Source organism: Peromyscus leucopus, chromosome 20 (genome assembly GCF_004664715.2).
Source record: "Peromyscus leucopus breed LL Stock chromosome 20, UCI_PerLeu_2.1, whole genome shotgun sequence".
Lineage (NCBI taxonomy): Eukaryota > Metazoa > Chordata > Mammalia > Rodentia > Cricetidae > Peromyscus > Peromyscus leucopus.
Genome location: NC_051080.1, coordinates 24,560,766 through 24,581,006, shown reverse-complemented (window position 1 = coordinate 24,581,006; position 20,241 = coordinate 24,560,766). Strand labels below are relative to the sequence as shown.

General features: G+C 50.1%; 1 protein-coding gene across 6 annotated transcripts in view; it reads left to right on the top strand.

The window, feature by feature from the left end:
- St3gal1 (ST3 beta-galactoside alpha-2,3-sialyltransferase 1) overlaps positions 1-20,241 on the top strand; it is a 75,724-nt gene that overhangs the window by 20,230 nt on the left and 35,253 nt on the right. For 5 of the 6 annotated variants that reach the window (XM_028876001.2, XM_028876002.2, XM_037197515.1 and 2 more), the window contains one exon: positions 1,287-1,423. The gene's annotated coding sequence lies outside the window, so the exon portion shown is untranslated. Of the gene's footprint in view, positions 1-1,286; positions 1,424-4,505; positions 4,846-20,241 lie in introns of those variants that run through there. The other variant, XM_037197516.1, reaches the window with a different exon arrangement.

Here is a 20,241-nt window from a genome sequence, read left to right as displayed (position 1 = left end):
TACTTCTGATCTACTTAGTTTGGCCGGGACTCATTATATCTGACATCCTTATGAGCAAATCTAATGTTTACCTGGGAAAGCGGGGGAGACCAAAGCCTATCCATGATGGTTTATATATCCTCCCTAGGCCTGTCCCCGGCCAGTTAATGTGGTGGCAGAATGAGCCCCTCCAGTGAGGAAGTGGATTTGTTGCATGAATACTGTTTTGGGTGTATGTATCCTGAGGGTGGAACCTGGGGCCTCCTGAATACTGAGTATGTGCTCTACTGCTAACACCCCAGTTCCTGTCGCATTCAGTGTTTGAGCCCTTGTGCTCCATCTGCATCCATTTACTACCGTAAAGTCAATCACAGGATCAAAACGTGGAGAAATGGCCTCCACTTGTGAGAGAAGGCAGAACCGCTGTGAATACCGATGGTCTGGGAAAATTGGGACCCTTTCTGCAATGGTGGCCATGGTGGGACAGTGTAGACGGGTTCCTGCTCTCTACTGCCCTTGTTGTACTAGGCTAATTTGCATGTCTCTCCAAATTCATAATATGGGAATCTTTGGGACGATGACCTTGGTGATGTCAGGAATGCGTTTCAGAGCTGGAGACCAGCAAAAGCCCACTGAGTCTCCACTGTTACCCACTAATTATTCAATAATCCTCTTAAACTTTCCCAATTGCATTGTTTTTCCTGGTCCTTGTGGACCCTTCTCTTAAGACTTATAAAAGTGACATCTCATCAGGTGATGGTGGCTCATGTCTTTAATCCCAGCACTTGGGAGGCAGAGACAGGTGGATCTCTGTGAGTTCGAGGCCAGCCTGGGCTACAGAGTGAGTTCCAGGAAAGGCACAAAGCTACACAGAGAAACCCTGTCTCAAAAAAACAAAACAAACCAAAAAAAAAAAAAAAAAAAAAAAAAAAAAAAAAAAAAGGTGACATCTCAAGTGTGGTTGTGGCTAACATCCGATTCCCCTTTCCTTTCACATCCTTCTTGCAGACCAACTCGGTCACTTTCCTCCTCTGTTCTCCCAAGTGCCCCTTACAACCTGTGTCCCATTGCCTGGCAAGCGGTGTCTCCCACCCCTTGCAAGCAGGAGGTCTGAGTTGGTTGTTTCGTTCTCCTAACTCTGATCATGGGACAATAGTGCTGCTGGAATCCCCTGTATAGTGGGAATGTTTGGGTGGGCTAGTCAGTGAGTGGAGTCCTTGTCATTGACTGGAGTCATATCAGAAAGGCCTCAGATGGGATCTAATGCCAACACTAACTTGTACTTCCTCTCTGTGTTCCATTTTCAGACTTGACTTTGATGAACTGAAAATGCCATCAAGAAGGAACTGGCACCTGCCGGGGCTGTGCTGAGAACGGTTCAGAGCTGTGCAGCCGGGCAGTTGTGTCGGTGAGGCAGAGGCAGACAGTGGCCCAGCCTCCTGAGGTGAGTGACTGATGTCCCCCACATGAGGGAGATGTGCTGTCTTTTCCAAACTCACCCACGAGGCTGTGCTGTGGGATGCACTGGGCGATGAGAAAAATAGGCTGTCTTTTCCACACTTGGAATTATGTTGAGGGATTGGATTGGGGACGAGACATGCGCTGTGTTTTCCAGGCTCTCCTGTGGGTTGTGTAGCAGAGCAAGGGGAGGTGCCCTGTTTTCTTAGACTCTTTGTAGTGCCTGCCATGGGGAGCATTGCCCACAGAGGGGACACATCCTCCCTGTGAAGTACAGAGTGTGCTGGCTTCTCATGGAGAGAGAGCTTTGCAGTTCTCGTGGAAACTCACAAGAGACACCTGAACTGTGAACATGCTTCCATGACAAGTGGCCGTCACTACAAATAAGGCCTGACCTGTCACTGCCGCATTCTACATCCAGTGTTATGTGATGGCTCTGAGGACAAACCTGATGAGACCCACTTGCTTTCTGTCCCGGGCAGCTAGATCTGAAGATGGCCTGTCTGTTCTGTGGAATCAGTGTTCTGTCAGTGCCTTGAAGCCTCTCGGGAGAAGGGTGTGGCAGCCACAGTGAGGTCCTGCGTGTATGCCTTCCTACCCTACCTTCTAAGCCGAGCACTAGCAAAGATGTGTATATCTGTGTAAGACAAACACGCGTTTATCCACTTATAAATACACATCCATATCTGTATACATCATTCAGGTTATTACTGGTAACTTTTCTCCTCACTGACAAAAGCAGCTTAAGAAAGGGCTTATTCTAGCTCACGGTTTGAGGTATAGTCAGTCTACTGTGGCAGAGAAGTTATGGTATCCGGAGCGTGAGGCAGCTGGTCACGTGGCATCCACAGTCAGGAAGCAGCGGGAGATGAATGCCGGTCCTCAGCTTGCTCTCTCCTTCTGATTTAGTTCAAGACTCCAGCCCATGCATGGGTACCACCACGATTAGGGTAGACATACCCATTCTCGCTTCAACTAATTCAACCTAGAAGCTCCCCCCACCCCAATAAAGACATGCCAGGGTTTGCTTCTATGGCAGTTCTAAACCTCATCAAGTTGACTTATCTGCATAGTCACCGCATCAGGAGTTCTTGCTGATGAAGCTGGAACATCCATGACATTCCAGTCTATATTGATATTAAATGGCTCAGTACTACTCCCAACTACCACACTTACCGAACTGTCAGTCATGCCACGTTGCACAGCCACGGAGAGCGGCCATTCACAGTGAGCACCCGTCTTGGCCGCTGTGCTCGGATGGAAAGGCGCGGGAAGGCTTCATAGATGAGAAAGAAAACCCAGAGCAGGTGGTGAGTGTCACAGACACGTCCCTTCTTGCTGTCACCAGATACCCGACGGAAGCGACCAAAGGGAAGGTGGGTTTATTTTGGCTTACGGTTTAAGGGGACACCTTGGTGGTGGAGACAAGTGGCAGGAATGGCTTCCGCTCTGGCAGCAGAAGCTTGCTCACATCTGGGCAGACCGAGAAGCTGGAGAGAGTCAGGGCAGGAACTAGAGCTGAGCTGTAACCTGTAACCCCCCCCACACACACACACACACGTACTCTCCACCCCCACCTACACACACACACACACATACACACACACACACACACACACATACCTCCCACCCACACACACACTGACACATACACACACACACCCCCATACACAGTGCCACGACTTCCTCCCATCAAGCTGTATCTTTCAGAAGGTTCCATAGCCACATTTGTTTGTTTGTTTGTTTGTTTTTTGTTTTTGTTTTTCGAGACAGCGTTTCTCTGTGTAGCTTTGGAGCCTGTCCTGGAACTCACTCTGTAGCCCAGGCTGGCCTCGGACTCACAGAGATCTGCCTGCCTCTGCCTCCCGAGTGCTGGGATTAAAGGCGTGCGCCACCACCTCCCCGCCTCCACAGCCACATCTTAAAGGTTCCATAATTCCCCAAACAGAGCTGTGGACCAATGATTCAAATATGTATGACTATAGAGACCATTTCATCTCCAAACTTTAACAATGGTATCTTAGTTAGGGTTTCTATTGTTGTGAAGAGACACCATGATCGTGGCCACTCTTATAAAGGAAAACATTTAACTGGGGGGCTTGCTTACAGTTCAGAGGTTCAGCACATTATCATCATGGCGGGGAGCATGGCGGCATGCAGGCAGACATGGTGCTGGCTTCATCTTGATCAGAAGGTAACAGGAAATGGTCTTAGGCACTGGGCATATCTTGAGCATAGGAAACCTCAAAGCCTGCCTCCACAATGACACACTTCCTCCAATAGGACCATACCTACTCCATACCTCCATATTAGGAGGTAAAGCCATACCTCCTAATAGTGCCACTCCCTGTGAGTTGATGGGGACCAATTCCATTCACACTACCACAAGTGGGAAAGTGTTTTTTCCCCTGTGCTTACAGGTCTCAGGCCCTGGCAGTGGCCATCTGGACCCTGTTGATGGACACCTCTCCCGTATATGACCCATGTATATGGTCCAGAGCTCCCAGACATGGTCTTGTAAAGGAAAGCACACAGATCACACCTTGCAGTGTGTGAACACAGTGTGAACGCAGCACGTGGCTTCTTGTCCTGAGCTCAGAGAGGGAGAAAGACTTGAGGATTCTCTTCCCTTTTCCTGGATTTACCTGGTGGAGCTGCATGAGCAAGGAAGCCTTAACTTAAGCACTGCTGTATTCCCAACATCACTGGACAAACACTAGTTTCCCTCATGTATCCACAAGGGTTTCTGAGTTCTTGGATGTGCCGGGTGCTGTTCTAGACCAAGACATGGAGAGCTCGCATCCTAGCCAGGAGTGGCAAAGTGGAGCAAGGAGGTGGGCATAGAAGTGGCAGGATCATGGGCAGAAGCTCACGGTTATGGGGCCCTGCAAGTGTGTGGGCACCAGAGGTCTGTGCAGGTGCCTGTGGTGAGCCTGACCCCACTGCTGATGGGTGAGAAACACTGGAGAGAAGACCAGGACCGTCTATCTCATGACAGGAGTGTCTCTTCCTTCGTAGGGACTGTGGCCCTGTAGAGAGCCAGGCCTCTCCCCGCCCCCACACATTCAGGCAGGGTCACGTGCATGAGAGCTCTCAGGGCTGAGTTATTTCCTCTAAAAACAACAGACTGTGTTATCAGCCAGACCAGAGACAGCCTGCAGACCGGGCTCCCAGTAGCTGAGATAAGAGGGCATGGTGGCGGTCCCCAGATCCTGACCTGGGTGGAGTGGACCTTGGGGAATTTCCTTTATTGATAGCCTTTGAGAAGAAAGTGGCAGTGTCAAGAACAGGTGCCCCTTCCCTGGAAGAGGGGAGACACAGTGGAGGGGGCATCTTTGCATGTCCAAAAGGCTGTCGGATGGCGAAGGAGCTTGTACAAGGGATTTAATGCATGAAGCCAGTGGATGAGTGAGTAAAAAAGAAGATAGCCTTTTGTTTCTGTCTGTGCTCACTCTCCTGGAGGTGAAAGGAGTCAGCAGGCCTTAAACCCCTGGCATGCTGATAACCCAGGCAGGGAGAACTAGATAGATCCACCGGTTAGTAGCAGGCACAGGGCGTAGTTCTGGCTTTGTGGAGCCTGAGCCATGTACAGTTTGAAGTTCTCTGTAAAGAAATAATATATTAAGTCATAGATTTAAAATAAAATATAAGCCTTGATAAGTGGGGTGCTCTGGGGATGGGGTACCACTCTCCTGGTGTGGGCCAGTCTCCGTCTCCAGTGGATTTGCAGCTGAGGGACTATCAGGTCTTCTCTCCTGGGTCTCTGGAGCCTGTAGGTGGGGAACAGGTCATCAGCTAATGCCTGGACATATGCTCAGAAGGAAGGGCATTGGAAGGACAGGAACATCCACACTAGTGTTTGGTAACATGGGTGTTCCTGTCTTTATTTTCTGGCTGATGAGATGGGGTAAAGTCTTTTGTTCCCTTTGTGTTGATGGGGTGTTCAACAATACAGTCTGTCTTCAGGCCAACTGTGGTGGTTTGAGAATGACCTGGCCCCCAGAGGTTCATGTATTTGAATGCTTAGTCACCAGGGAGTGGAACTGTTTGAGAAAGATTAGAAGAATTAGGAGGGCCGTACTGCAGTGGCATGCACCTTTAATCCCAGCACTCGGGAGGCAGAGCCAGGTGGATCTCTGTGAGTTCGAGGCCAGCCTGGTCTACAGAGCGAAATTCAGGTCAGGTACCAAAACTACACAGAGAAACCTTGTCTCAAAAAACAAAACAGAAACAAAAAGGAAGGAGGAGGAGGAGAAGGAAGAAGAAGGAGGATGAGAAAGTGTGGCCTTGATGGAGGAAGTATGCTGCTGGGGATGAACTTTGAGGTGTCAAAAACCCATACCAGGCCCAGATCTCTCTCTCTCTCTCTGCCTATTGCCTTCAGATCAGCACATAAAATTCTCAGCTATTGCTCCAGCACCATGCCTATCTGCTTCTTGTCTTGATGATCATGAGCTAACTCTTAAAAACTCTAACTCTAATTAGATGTGTTCTTTCAAAGGAGTTGCTTTGATTGTGGTGTCTGTTCATAGCAACAGAAAAGTAACTAAGACACTGACCTGGTGATCCCACTTCTGGGCTGTATCCTAAAGACCAGCTGAACTACAGAAGTCCTGAGCTGAGTGTGGGTAGAGCATGTGGGAGTACCTCCAAAGGCTTGGTTGGAGGTCATTTCTCAAAACACATGGTCCATCAATGTGGGAACAAGCTACGGATAAGCCAGGTGCACCCCCACTTATCAAGAGCTTGTATTTTGTTTTAAATATGTGACTTTGTATAGGGTTTCCTTACAGATAACTCCAGACTGCATAAGCCTTTTATGGAACAGAGGCACCGGGTGGTTGAGTAACGTACCCCCAGGCACATACATGACTGAGCTGGGCTTTGAAGTTGCTGTGTGTTTCCAGAGCCTTGCCCACCAGCTCTGTTGCCTCTCCAGGATCCTTGTTTCTAATTCTTTTATAGCTTCTAATACTCAGGAAAATAGCCTGAATGGCCAAGCTCAGGAACAGCATTAAAGAAAATACAACTTAGAATGGAATCATTCACCATGAGTCCATGTAGAGTTTTTCCTAGGACGCTGGGATGTTCCGGCTGTTAGATGCTAAGGGGGAAGCCCCATGTACGTACAGAAAACAATGAAGAGTGAGGGCTGGCGATGTTGAGTTCTGGCTCTGGCTTGGATACCCTCAGTTGGGCTTGTGACAGCAGGCTCGTTTGCCCACACATCTGAGCACCTGTTCCATTGTCCTGCTCCTGAAGACACAACAGCTTTTCAAGGTCGGGGTCAGGGGTGTTCCTGCACTTGTGGCCTCTCTGTTGTCACCTGCCCCTTCCCTCTTGCAACACCAGCCTCCCTTAGATCTACCACTTTCCCTCATGGAGGAGCGAATATTTCCAGCCAACCACTGTGGCCAAGCCCAGTGTCCCAGGAAGAGAGGGCCACCAGGGCATGAATTCACAGTGCTTTTAGAAGCCAACCACACACATGGAGTCCTTTACTCTTCATGAATGACCAGCTTTGGGTCTGCTCACACCTAGATGGTAGGTATTCAGGCATATTCAGATAATCTTAGCCCCAGACATGCGCCCGTCTGTGTAACCTTCAGAGCAGTAATTAGTGTGGTCTGGGTGCAAATCACATCTCGGCTACTCACCGAATCATCCTGACCTCAGTGTCCTTCCCTGTGAAATGGGCAGAACCGCTAATGACAGCCTGAATTAGTTAATATACAGAAGAGTGCTAAATCCTTCTAGATACAGCACACTCAGATGGCCAGGAGGAGACAGAAGATTCATCATGCGATGTTGATGGAAATATAGCTCTTGCTCCAGAGGGAAGCAGAGTTTATTCTGAGCCAAATATAAGTGACCATGGATCAGGGACACAGATTCAGGTTGCCTCAAATGATGTGGTTCCCCATCAAGCAATAACATGGACTCTGTAGCCACAGAAAAAAAGAAAGTCATAAAAAAAAAGTTTGTTTACTCAAGATTTCAGTGGGAACATCAGGTAGGCAGGTGAGAGCAAACGGTGTGGAATCTCTCTGCTATAGACCTCAGAGGCTGTCCGGTGACGTGCTTAGCCTTTGAGATGGTGGAAGCTCGTGGTGTATTGATACATACTAAAGGTTTCACTTGACATTAAAAGAATGTTAGTTTAGATAACAGGGGTAGTTGAAAAAAAATGGATATAAAGAAGACTTGAACATAGCCCATATTTGCTGTATGAGACAGGGTCTCATGTAGCCAAGCTGGCCTGGAACTTGCTAGGTAGCTGAGGGTGACCTTGAACTTCTGCTCTTCCTGCCTCCGCTTCTCCAGTGCCGAGATGACAGGTGTGCACCACCATGCCCTGCTTCTGCAATGCCAGGGATTGAAACCATGCCACGCTAAGTGAACACTGAGTTACCACCCGAGTTACACCCCCAGCCCAGGCCGTGATATTTTTCTCTCTGACGGCAACAGTTCAGCGACCCACAATTACTGAGCACTAATTAGTCTGCAAAACCTTCAACATAGGTGTGGCCTCTTTTTTTTTTTTTTTTCTGTGAACTTGAGTCCACAACAAAGGGGTGGCCGTGGGTAGAGGTATAGCTGTGAAGTCCTAGGTCTTGTGACCAGTCCCCATGGGAACATACTGTGTCTCAGAGACTTCAAATCCCTGTGGTTTACATATCCTCTTCCTCGCTGGGGGACATCTTCCCCTGCCTCCTAATGATCATTCATCATCTCTTCTTCAAAACTCAGTGTATGCCGATGCCCAGTCTTCTGGGAATCGTCCCTTCCCATTTCTTTCCCACCCCATCTTCAACCAGGCCTCCTCCTCTGCCATCCCCATCTGTTGTCATCCTGGCCAGTCCTGAACAGCCCTGTGCAGGCTCCTGAAGAAGCAGGGCTGGTGTCTCCTCTTCCTTGTGAGCGCTAACCTGTACAAGTGTGGCTTTCCTTTCCCGCACTGAGGCGGGTGATGGACCAGGCACATCTAGACATCCCCAATGCACTAGAAAATGCCATCCAAAGCCAGGCTGTTTCACACTGCTCTCAGTACCACAGGCTGGCCCACCTGCTAGATCCATAAACACAGCACCCGGAGTGTACTGAGCTGAGTGGGTGAGGGTCACGCAGGTCTCCCGGGGATCTGTCTTTCCTCTTCAACCTCCTCAGGTCCCAGCTACCCTGTGACACCACCTCAGCCCTAGTTTGGGGGATGGAAAAAGAAGACCCTGTATCTTGTGGGCTTGGGGTCTTGACTTTGGGAACCTTTGCTCTTTCTGGATACTGGCCCAAATAGCCGCCACTCACATGTCTGCATGCCTCCCACTTTCTTAAGCAGACACAACCCAGCAGCCTTCAGCCCTTTCTGAAATCAATGACTGGGTGAGGAGGAGGAGGAGGAAGGAGAAGGGAGGGTACCAGAGACAGCCTGCCTGAGATCCACTTGGCAAGCCTTTGTGCTCCATCCCACAGCACGTCCAAGAGGCTGTTCGGGGAAGACACGTCACTGTGTTGCTCAATGGTTTTTGTGTAAACACTTTTTCCAAGCACTAAAGTTACCCTCTGTGTCGAGCGAGAGTAAAGGCCATCAGAAAAAAAAAAAAAAACAAAACAGAAAAGGGACCTTTAAGGCACAGACTTGCTTTTCTCTTTGTCAGTTAGGACAGAATCTGCTCCCTGCACGTAGCAGCCTCTACAGATGGGCAGTGTGCTCAAAAGAGGCCTGTAGGAGTCAGGGACCATCTCTCCCCACCTTGAATCCTGTGCTTGGGTCAAGGAGAGTCACTCTGAGAGTATTCCAGGAATCACCTTGAGTAATCATTGTACTTCGTGGTTGTTGTGTAATATTCCAGCAAGCAGCTGTAGAAACTGGGAGTTTCCATCCTTATGTGTTGTTACATATTTATATGCCATGCACATCAATGTATATATCATGGTCATGGTCACTGTCACCAGCCCTGGGATGTTGTGAGCATTTTCTTTTATTTGAACTGCGTCCCTGGGATGAGTTCCGGGGAGGGGTGAACCACTTGAACTTCTTTGAGAATTTCTGCCTCCTGTTTGCAGTTGTGACCTTGCTGTGGAACAAAGCCAGGAAGATTGGGAACAAGAGCTGGAAGATGATCCCAAGAGGCTGAGAGAGAGACAGGGCAAAAGCCAAGGAGATTCCACAGCTGGGTGGCATCGTGTGACAGGCAAATGGATCTTTTTTTCTGTGGGGCTCAGTGTCCAGGTCATAGAGGAACAGGAGCAAGAAGAGGTCAGGCAAAGAAGAGGCAGGAAATGGGGCGGAGGGAGCTTGTTTCTGATAGGAAGAGAAGCCATTCTCTAGTCTTGCACTCTTCAGAGGCTACTGCGTGGAGGGAGCAAGATGCCTGCCAGCAGTTAATGAGCTACACTGGACTGTGACCCACTTTGGGTCAGCTTGGGTTGTTGACACTCTACAGGGCAAAAACAGCACAAGCATGGCTCATGGTTTCTAAGTGTGTGCCTGGGCCTGCAGGCCATGTGTACCTGGTGACAGCACTTCAGGGCTCCATGAGATTGTGAGTACCTTTGGACCATGATGGAGGGAATGCCCACATTCTGTGGAAATCCGGGGCTTCCAAGAGTCCCGGCATCCGGTGGAATCCAGATAGCCCTGTCTCCACTAAATGCCCTGAAGTCCAGAAAGACTTTGTAGTGTATGCCACACTTCAGCTGTCATTGGCGTGGATGTGAGAAAGAGTAATGGAGAGCGGGACATCAGGGGTCCTTCACGCACCGCACACCCAGCGAGGCCTGGAAGCTGTCCCTTGTTCTAGCTGCAGGAGACTTCCTGCCCTTTGTAGGCACACCATACATACTGCCACAGACACAGGCTTGCCTGTGGCAGGAAGGGCAGCTGGGAACACCAGCCAAGAGGTCCTCTTGAGAAATGGCGTGCCCGGCATGTGGCATGGCTGCGTAAGGAAGCTCTCCACTCCGCTTGTCATAGGCTGCCCCTCCACACTGCATCTGGATGGTCCCAACTGTATCGCTGGAGTAATGCCGATCTGTTAATACGCACTGCACTAGATGAAAGTATTGAAGAATTCTTAAAATGTTCATTTCATTGTCCCCAGAGAGTAATAATTGGTTATAAGGTGGGCAGCCACAGCATTTTAAGGAAAAAATGCTTAGAAATCAATTTAGTGGGGAGAGCTGTGTTGGGCAGGATCTCGCCAGTGTTTGACTAAGGTGACACTTTGAAGTGCCAGTCTCTGCCTTTGCTTTCATCTGTCTCGAGATCGGATGTCATCTGCTGTCATCTGCCCCTGAGGGTACGAGTGAGAGACCAGGAAGCCTGGTGTTAGTGTGGAATGGTTCTGACTATGAACTCCACAGAGGGGCTGTGATCCTTGAAGACCTCTACTTGGAGCGTCATCCAAGCTCCCCTCCACCCTACCTCCTCTCCTTTGCAGTCCTGAGGATGGATATAAGAACAACAGGAACATGGCCGGTCTTGGGTTCGGTGGGGAGGGGCCATATCCCTCATCCAGCTGTAGTGAGTCCAGTGAACGCACCCAGCTGTTGACGTTTCCCTTTCTCTATAAACTGAGATAACAACACCTACTTAGAGGGTAATTATGAGAGTTAGCAAGTTAGTAGTATAAAACTCCAGGAGGCAAGGAGATCGTAAATGCTGCAGAACTTGTATGTATCTGTGCATGTATTTCTACATACACATACACATTGTATGCATGTGTATATATATGTGTGTGTGTGCTTACTGTACTCATGTACTACATGATATGCATATACATAAGTACTATATAGTATGTGCTACTTTATACCATTCTGTTATGCATATCATATGCACTTACAAATATATTAAATGCACTATGCATATACTAAAGCCAATTTAAACAAATCCCACTGGTCACTCTAGCAAAAGTCACCCACTCCATGTCTTTTCTGAAATTAAGAGTATATAATATAACTGCCACCAGCGTGTTCAGACATGCTGTACAGAATGTCACTACCGAGGTGGTAACTGATAAGAGCCTGCTCCCCTTTGCTTTCTAAATGTCTCTTTAGGCTGGTGACAGCTCCTGACTGACTGGCTGTCTTTGTCTCCTGCTTCTTACTGCTGTTTCTTCAGTGTCTGGATACTGTAGACATCGGCTCAGGAAAACCCAGCACTAGCCCAGGACCTACAGAGCCAGGCCTGGGAACACTTCCCCAGGGCTCTCCGCCTGCATGCCCACAGTGTGAGCTGTGCAAAGGTGCACATGCCTCCACTCGTGAGACTCTTTCGGACAGGAAGCAAGGCTGGCCTTCCTCTTCTGATACAGCTGCACCTTGGGAGAAGGGAGGGACGTCCCCAGAGGCCATTGGTGAGGTCCTGAAGTGACACATGCCTGAAGACATTCTGTGAAGGCCTGTGCTGGAGAGCCTGGCCTCTTGCTGTGTTTTCTCATAAGGTCAGCTAACAATGTCCATTGGAGAGGCGGGAGGGAAGACAGGGCTCTGACAACCAGGTGCTTCCTCACTTTTACAAACCAAATCCCTCGGGAAGCCCCGGTGATCTTCAGGAGACTCATGTGTTACTGAAGAGAGTCCAGAGAGTTCCTGGCATGCAAGAATGTGTGAGGAACAGACCATGAAAGCATTTGGGGCTGTTGACTAGCAGGCTAGGAATGAGTAAGGCCATCAAGGGAGCAGAGCTGTGCGGCAGAAGGGGCCATTGTGAGCACTGGGGACCCAGGAAGGTCCCTGGAGAACAGAGCTAGTCGACAGCAGCGCAAGATCAGTAGATGAGGCAAAGAACAGGACAGTGGATGGGGTCGAAAAGGCCATGGTGGCCACTGGTGATATTCTGCCTATACAAAGACGACACTTCTCTGAGTGTCAGCAGCTTTCTGGGGTCTTTGAGTTAACACTGTATCAGAAACTGCCCTCAACACCTCACCAACCTGGGCCTATAGTGCCCTGTGTGGACTTGGCGCCTCAAGATGGGGGCTTCTTCCATGTCAGCCTGCCTCCCACAATGTCTAGGTCTTTCTGTGAGGGAGACAGCAGGCAAGTCCTGATTTTTATAAACTAATTTCCTTTAGGAGCAGCTCCGCACTGTCAGCCCCTAGGGCCCTTCCCAAGTACAATCCCCTCAAAGACTCTCATCCCGTCCCCAGATGTACCCATGTCTCTCCCTCATGAGAACCCGTCACAAGCCAGCTGCCATATGCCTGTCAGATTTCCCCGGTAGGTGCTAGATTTCCCAAGTTCTGCCTCAGAAACTGCAGCCCATGCCCACTCCACCAATATTCTCTGCCTTACTGTGGCCAGAGAGACATAGAACACCATTCCTGGGTGGCCCGTTTCTAGCAGCTTGAAGCCTATGAGAACAGGGTTGGGCCCCAAGCCTTGCCTGCCGCGTGCTTCGTCTGCTGTGGCCACATATTGTCTCCATCGGGTCCCCAGAGGCATCACTAGCTCACTCTGCAGCGCTCTCTCTTTGCACAGGCTAGCGTCACTGCCTTACCCTGTCCCTTCACCCCTAATGAGATCACTGCAGGCTCAGCTGCCTCACTCCCTGACTCCAAGGAAGTCCTCATGCCTCCCTGGACTGGGCTGTACTTGGGACCCTGGCTAGGGAGGCCAGATGTGGTAGTACACTCCAGCTTTTATGCATGCTTCAGAGTAGAGTTATGTCGAAAGACAGTGCAGTCCATAGATAAGGTTTTGCTGACCAGACCTTCTCTCCTGGTTAGGTTGATTAGAAGTGGCCATAACAGTACACAGACAACTGGGTGTGGCTGGGCCCTAGTAACAGACACCTGCATTACAAACACAGATAGCGGCCATATTTAACCTTTGTGACCCAGTGCACCTCTTCTTACTCATGCTTTATGCCCCCATCGCTAGACAGAGACACCTCCAGGCCCTAGACAATGCTGCTGCCACCATGGCACCCTCAGTGCCTTGCACAGGGACTATATAGTCTGCTCCCCACAGTTGACTGCATGAATGGGTCAGTGAACCAGCGCTTGTCCTGTGGGTACCATGCCTAGGGAATACCAGCCTAGCATAAAGGCTGAGTAGGGATGGCTGCAGCCTTCCAGGTTTGGGGTTAAACTAAAGCTCCTCTTCATATGCAATATTAAATCCTGGAGAGGGTTGGCCTAGTGCCCTAAGCTGGCTGGTTAAGGGGATTCAACCTCGGCTGCCAAGCCTCCTGTGTCTGGGAATGCCATACTCCTTCCTGGCAATGGCCCTGGGTTTCTAAGTCCCCAGCCTTGCTCGGGGCCATTAGGATTGACTTCTCTGCAAAATTGTGATGGGACTGGGACTCAGAGGTACTGATGCTCCCCCAGGGGAAGCTATTCCTGCCTTAAGACAGTCTGGCTCTGCATTGGCATGGGGTGTGGGGGGGGGGGGCTGGTTCCCAGTCTTCACTCTGCAGTGCCTGTATGGGCCATGAGCTATACTAAGGGCTCTGTGTACAGCCTCTTATTTAGTTGCCATAGCAACTTATGAGGTAAGTGGTATTGTTTTTAACCCTCTTTTTCCAAAGAGTAAACTGAGTCACAGGAAAGTTCCTTGTTTGAGGTCACATAGAAGCTGAGAGCAAGCTGGGATTTGTACCTGGCAATCTGATGTCAAGATCTTTGCTCATAGTAACATGTTGCTACACCCCGGAAAGTACTCAGAGCAGCAAGGAAGCAGGGTGATCTTTCTCACTCTCCTACCTCCATGCCCTTTATCTGGATGAGAATGCTGCTGTATGGAGACGGAAGTGATTTAGATCACACAGCATGCAGAGTGAGAAACTCCACATATCTGTTTCAAGGCTTTGTCCCCCAAAGAGAAGCTCGTTTTTGATTGCGGACAAACAGGCAAAAGCTCACCTCTCTTTCTCTCTGCTGGCAGTGAAACAATCCTCTCAACCCGCCCTTTGCTAAAATGCAGGTAACAGACAGTATATACTCATCTGAGTGAGCCTGGGTGCGCCCCTGAGTCTCCAATCATCAACCCCAGGATCAAGATGGTGCTAGTGTGGGACTTGACGAGTCTCCCCACCTCTCTGGCCCTCAGTTTTCTTGTCTGGCCAGTGGGAAGTCAGAGCCTGGTTGCCTGGGTTGTTTCTGAGAACCGAGCTCACAGTGTGTCTGTAGCGCTACCATAGCTGAGCCCTGGCCCTCCCCACACACATGGCTTCCTGTGCCTCTCCTCCTTCCTTCCCTGTGTGGTTCCCTCAGTCCTCCGGGAACCAAGAGGACCCCACCTTCCATGCCAAGCTGGAATGCTCATGTAAGAGCCTTCTGAACTCGTAGCCCTGTGAATTCTTAGTCCAGGAAACCACGATGGGGTATTTTTGTCCAGAGCCCTGGCTGTGAACTCATGCTTGCCTGTAATCATAAGCCTTCATGGGATTCTCTACAGCCTGAAGCCCAGAATTCTCTCTGTTCCACTCTGACTTTTATTTACATCCACTAGGCCCCAGGTCCTTGGAGATGGTGTATAAAAAGGCAGAAGTCTGGGTAGAAAGAAAGCCATGGGCAGCTTGAAGCAAACCATGCAATCAGACAAAGTTAATGTGGAGGCCTCCCGTGGGAATTTGGTGGCTCCGGATGGCTAGGGAGCCTTAACAGTCTTCATCAGTTCTTTCCACCTTCCCACCTCCTACTCTAGAACAGCCTGAAGGCCCTGGGTGGTAATGAACAATATCTGAGGGAGAGGATCTGGGTTGTCTAGACCTGGGCTGTCTACAGACAGGGCTGGGCAGGGTTGTTGTGTTTGCAGATACGTGTGACAGAGAAATCAACGCCTCGAGCTGGTCCCAGCCTTCCAATTCAGTGCTGCTTCTCCATAGCCAGGCCCACTGTAAGAACCTCAGACGCGATGGGTGTGTTTTCCAGTCTGCCTTTCAAGGCTGTGTCAACTTCAAGCAAGCCCGGCCCTTCATCTTCCCATCAAGCCCCTTAACCCTGGTGGACTTCCAGAGCCATCGCTGCTTACTTAGCTCTGTGCTGGCTGGGAGCCATTTGCCTTACAAGTTGTGTGCATAATCCCACACATCGGATCCCAGGCTCCAAGGAGAAGAAAACCTAACCTCTCTGGGGCGCTGATAATCACCTGCTGTTAACTAGCTTCCGGTTGTTCCCGTTGGCCATCTTTGTTTACCTTCGCTGTGGTGAAGACCTAAGGGAGATGATTTTAAAGTGGGAAGGGTTTCTCTGGGCTTACGGTTTCGTGGAGTTCAGTCCACTCGTGGTGAGAAGACTTGGTAGAGCAGAGCAGTTCATAGGTGGCCAGGAAGTGGAGCGAGGGCCATACCCTCTCCAGTAGTATGAGGGAAACCTGCACTCCCAACGGGTCACTACCAAGATGCCCGGGCTGGGATTTTGAACCCAGGTTTCAAGCACTCCTTCCTTCCATGTGGAAAGTACCACGGGAGTTTGGTCAGAAGGCAGATGGGCCGTTCTTTGCTCTGTCCCACACCTGCTGCGCTGCCCCGGGTAAGGTGGCTGCCTCCTCGGAGCCTGAGATGTTCAACTTTGGCATTCAGTCACAGCACACCCCTACAAGGACAGACAGCAGACCAACTGCAGACTCCACCTTGCCAGTGGACCCTGCTTTGCGGTAAAGAGACCTCTGTGCTCTGGAACACACCCTGTCTCTGGTGGGTTTGGGCTGGGATTTGAGGGCAACAGTTGGGCTGGGCTCCTTGAGGCGTCTTAGGATGCAGAGCAGCATCCCATAGCCTCTGTCACCAGGCACCTTGAGTTTTGATTTTTAAGTGTTGCAGGGGCAGCATTATGCTCAACTTCCTGGGGTATCCTTCACTGCTCCATCAACTTCAAGCTGAGCCTCTGAAGGGGATCCTAGGCTACCTCTACCCTGATACTCAGTTTCTGGAGTTCTCACTCAGGTCAAGGTCCTTAGAGTGGGGACTCCCTGTCCAGCATGGGCACTACCAGTTTTCAGTGTTTTAAATTGGTTAAACAGTTACATTTTCCAGTCAGAAAATTGCTCTGTGGGCCCTGAAAGAAATCTTGAAAAGGTAAGAGAACTATGAAAGCCCAAAACAAAAAACAAAACCAGTAGATACCCAGATTCTCATAGGCTGCCTTTTCCAGGAAGTACTTGCCAGTCCCAGTGTTTTAAACTCTTTTGCTCCCTAGAGTTCTGATTCAGCAATGGTTTCTTCATAGTTGCCTGACTGTGCACACTGCTCAATTCAGTAGATACTTCCGGTGCTGTTGGAAATCCTAAGGGTGTTTTGAGGATGCTGCTGCTGCATAGTCCATCTGATAACCTATGACTTACCTACCTGGTGACTCCCTTTTTTTTTTTTTTTTTTTTTTTTTTGTTGTTGACAGAATCTTTCTTATCCCAGGCTGGTCTCAAATTTTCTACATAGTTGGGGCTAGCCTTGAAGGGCTGATCTTCCTGCCTCCACTTCCTGAGTGCTGGGATCGCAGCCTGCACCATACACCACCTCACCCCATCCATTTGATTTCCTCACAGTAGCATGGGTAGAAGCACTCTGGCATGGTGCTCTCTAAACTGAAACGATGATAAACATCTCCTCACACAAAGATGATGGTACACAAAGCTGTTTCCTGGAAGAGGTTCCTAGGAGATTTTCAGGATGGAAGGGGACAGCCTTTTTCTAGGCTTTTCATATCTTGGTGACTGTTCTTTTGTGCCAGATGGAAGACCTGGCAAGGACCAGGCCTCCTGGCAGGGTTTTTTTTTGGCTCTTTTGTGCTGAGTGGGGACCAAACCCCAGGTGCTCCTGGGCTCAGCAAAGGCAGAGCTGGGCTCTGACTCAGCATCCCACCTTGATGACTTGGCTGCTGTGTGAGCCCTCATGATCATATCAAGTTTGTCTTAGGGCTGGGATGACTCAGAGCTCTTAGAAGGCTGACCTGGAGTGTCTGGGCACAGAAGCTTCCAGGCCAGGAAAGGAGCAACCTCCAGCAAGATAGGATTCCCTGAAGAACGACCACAAAGCATTGCCAGCGGGAACCTACCCCTTCTGAACCCTGTTTCCAGTCCTATTCTGCATTCTTCTTCAAGGGCCTTAGGGTCATCCAGCCCGACATGCATTCCTGCCTTCGTTTACTCTCTGTCTTTCCTAGAATCTCAGCTTCACCTAGTGGTCAGGTTTGTTCCTGCTGTGGCCCTCCCTCCCGCACCTAGGACATCACCTGACCCAATGTAAGGGCTCAGTCTTCCTGGATAGAATCAATACAGAATGAATAGGTGAAGTTGTGGAGACCCACACGGGGTCCCCAAATGTGATGGTTAGCAGTAACAGTCCTCCACCTAGTTCAGTTTTTCAGTTCCAGAAGTGTGCTGTATGCCTTCTTAGACACTATGAGTGACAAAGGGTGGTGGCCATCTCCTTGTTTCCTGATTCCTGCCACTTTGACGCCGTATCAGATGATGCTCTAGCAACACAGTCCCATTCTATTGTAAATGGTGTTATAGCAGTACAGTCTCATCATTGCTGATGTCATAGCAGTACAGCCCCATGTCATCGTAAATGGTGTCATAGCAGTACAGTCTCATGTCATCGTAAATGGTGTCATAGCAATGCAATCCCATGCTGCTGTAAATTCTTTACAGGCAACCATTTTTCTTCTTTGAAAATGTATGGCAACCTCCTGGAGACTGCTTGATAATTTGGGCAGCTCTGGGATTCTGCCAAGTGGGAAATTGCTGGGATACTGCGCAAGCCTGTATGAAACATGCCTTAGTACTTCCAGAGGGTTCCTCAGCATCGCTAATGCCCGCCCCCTGCCTCCCCTTAGTAAGGATGAAGTCACAGCAACACGTCACAGCCTGCCCGTAGCATCCCCGTGCCTTCTGGTTTCCACCAAGCTGCTAAGTGTCACAAGATGTCACCTTCTGTCTTCATTTGCCTTTTTCCAGTAGCTGAGGAGGGCTCTTTGCCTCCCCTGCCTTCCATCTGGCCTCAGCTTCCCTCCCACCCCACCCACTTCTTCTTGTCCTTCACAAGTTAACTGGACAGATTCAATCCAACTGCTCTTCCTCTTCCGGGCTTAACAGGCTGAAGTAGGGTTTACAAGCCCGCCTCTGAAGTCTCGCATTCCTGAGATGAAAGCCTGTTCCAGTCCGTACAGGCTGTACAGTCTCAACCAGAGGCCTCCACCTCTCTGAACTTCGGGTCTTTACCTGCAAGCTGAGGGTTAAAGTAGCACCCGCAGGGAGAGTTTTCTTGGATGCTGGGAGGCATACCTGACACATAATACAGCTGAGCAGGGGAGGAGAGTTCCGACCTGAAAGACTTTGCTTTCCCTGCTGGGCTTCTGGGGTGGTGTGCCTCACAGCAGGGACGTATCTATAGTCACAGCTTCTGCCTAGCAGACTCCTGAGGAGTCACCAGCCTTCCTGGAGGAGAGTGTAGCATGAAATGCTGGGTTAATTCGACTGCTTTTATTCAAGTCCCTTCCAACCCTGGAATTCTACAAGCCGGAAATTGCTAGGACGGAGCTCCCCGCAGGAGCTTTCCTAAGCTTCCCAGCTGGACCTTGATTCCTGGCCGAAGGTAGTTATAGGAGGCCTTGCTGGTGGTAGAGCTATGGGTGTGCCCCCAGGTTCTGTCTTTCTGCTGGCTGCTGAGTGAGTCCCAACATAGGGAGGGTGATCCTGCCTGCAAGAGAGGGGCAGCTTCAAGCTGAGTGTTCGGTCTGCCCTAAGGATGATCAGGAAGGAGAGGGGTAACAGGGCTGCCCAGGGTCACAGTGTTGCACCTGTAGGGGCCAGATGGGCAGTACAGGTGTGATGGGTCTGGGCGAGATAAGAGGGAGCGGGGGCCTGAAGTGGACTGGCGAGAGCCTGCAGGAGCTGGTGACAGGCAAGGCTGCTGCTCAGACCCCAAAGGAAACTGGGGCTCCTAGTATCCCCTTCCTCTCTCAAAGGCAGCCAGGATCTGGGCTCGTACGTAAAATGTCAGCCACTCGGTTATCTCATTTGCTGAGTAACGGGGGGCAAGATAGAAACTTTCCTCAACTGAGCTCCATAATGCTGTGTGAGGAAACTGAAGCCCTAAAGTCAGGCGATTCCCAGAGTCCTGGGGACAACAACCCAGGCCCCTTTGTGGAGAGCTCTGGAAACTCTGTGCTTGAGTCCACCTGAAGGTTCTGCTCTGGCCCCCATTCCTGAAGAGGCTACCCGAAGAGCTCAGATTGGGAGGGCTATGTAGCCTTCCTTCTGCATGGGCAGCCCTATTGCTGAGCACGGAAAGCTAGACCTGGAATTGTGGGAGCTATGGACAGTTCTCATTGACAACAGAGTATGGCTATGACTCTGTGAGGGCCACATTATTCTCTCTCTCTCTCTCTCTCTCTCTCTCTCTCTCTCTCTCTCTCTCTCTCTCTCTGGCGTGGGGGTGGGGGACAGCAGAGGACATTGGACCCCTTGGAGATAGAGTTGCAGGTGGTTGTAAGCTCCCAGACATGGGTGTTAGGAACTGAACCGGAGTCCTCTGCAAGAGCAGCAAACATTCTTAGTCACCGAGCAGTCTCTCCAGCCCTTGTGCTGGCCATTTTGGTCATCACTGCCTGGTTAACGTCACAGTGACCATGGCGTCTAGTAGAGTGGCTCTAAGTTGTCCAGGAAAGAGATAGAGAAATGCGGGTTGTGTTCTTCTTCCTGAAGGATGACATTTGAGGAAGGAATGGAAGGAAAAAGCCAGAGTTTCAGCCGATGCAAAGGCCCTGGGGCAGGCATGCCCTTAGAGAGCCGAAGAGCAGATGTGAAGCTAGTATGGCTGGGGTTGGAAGATCAAAGGATAACGTGAGGGCAGAGCAG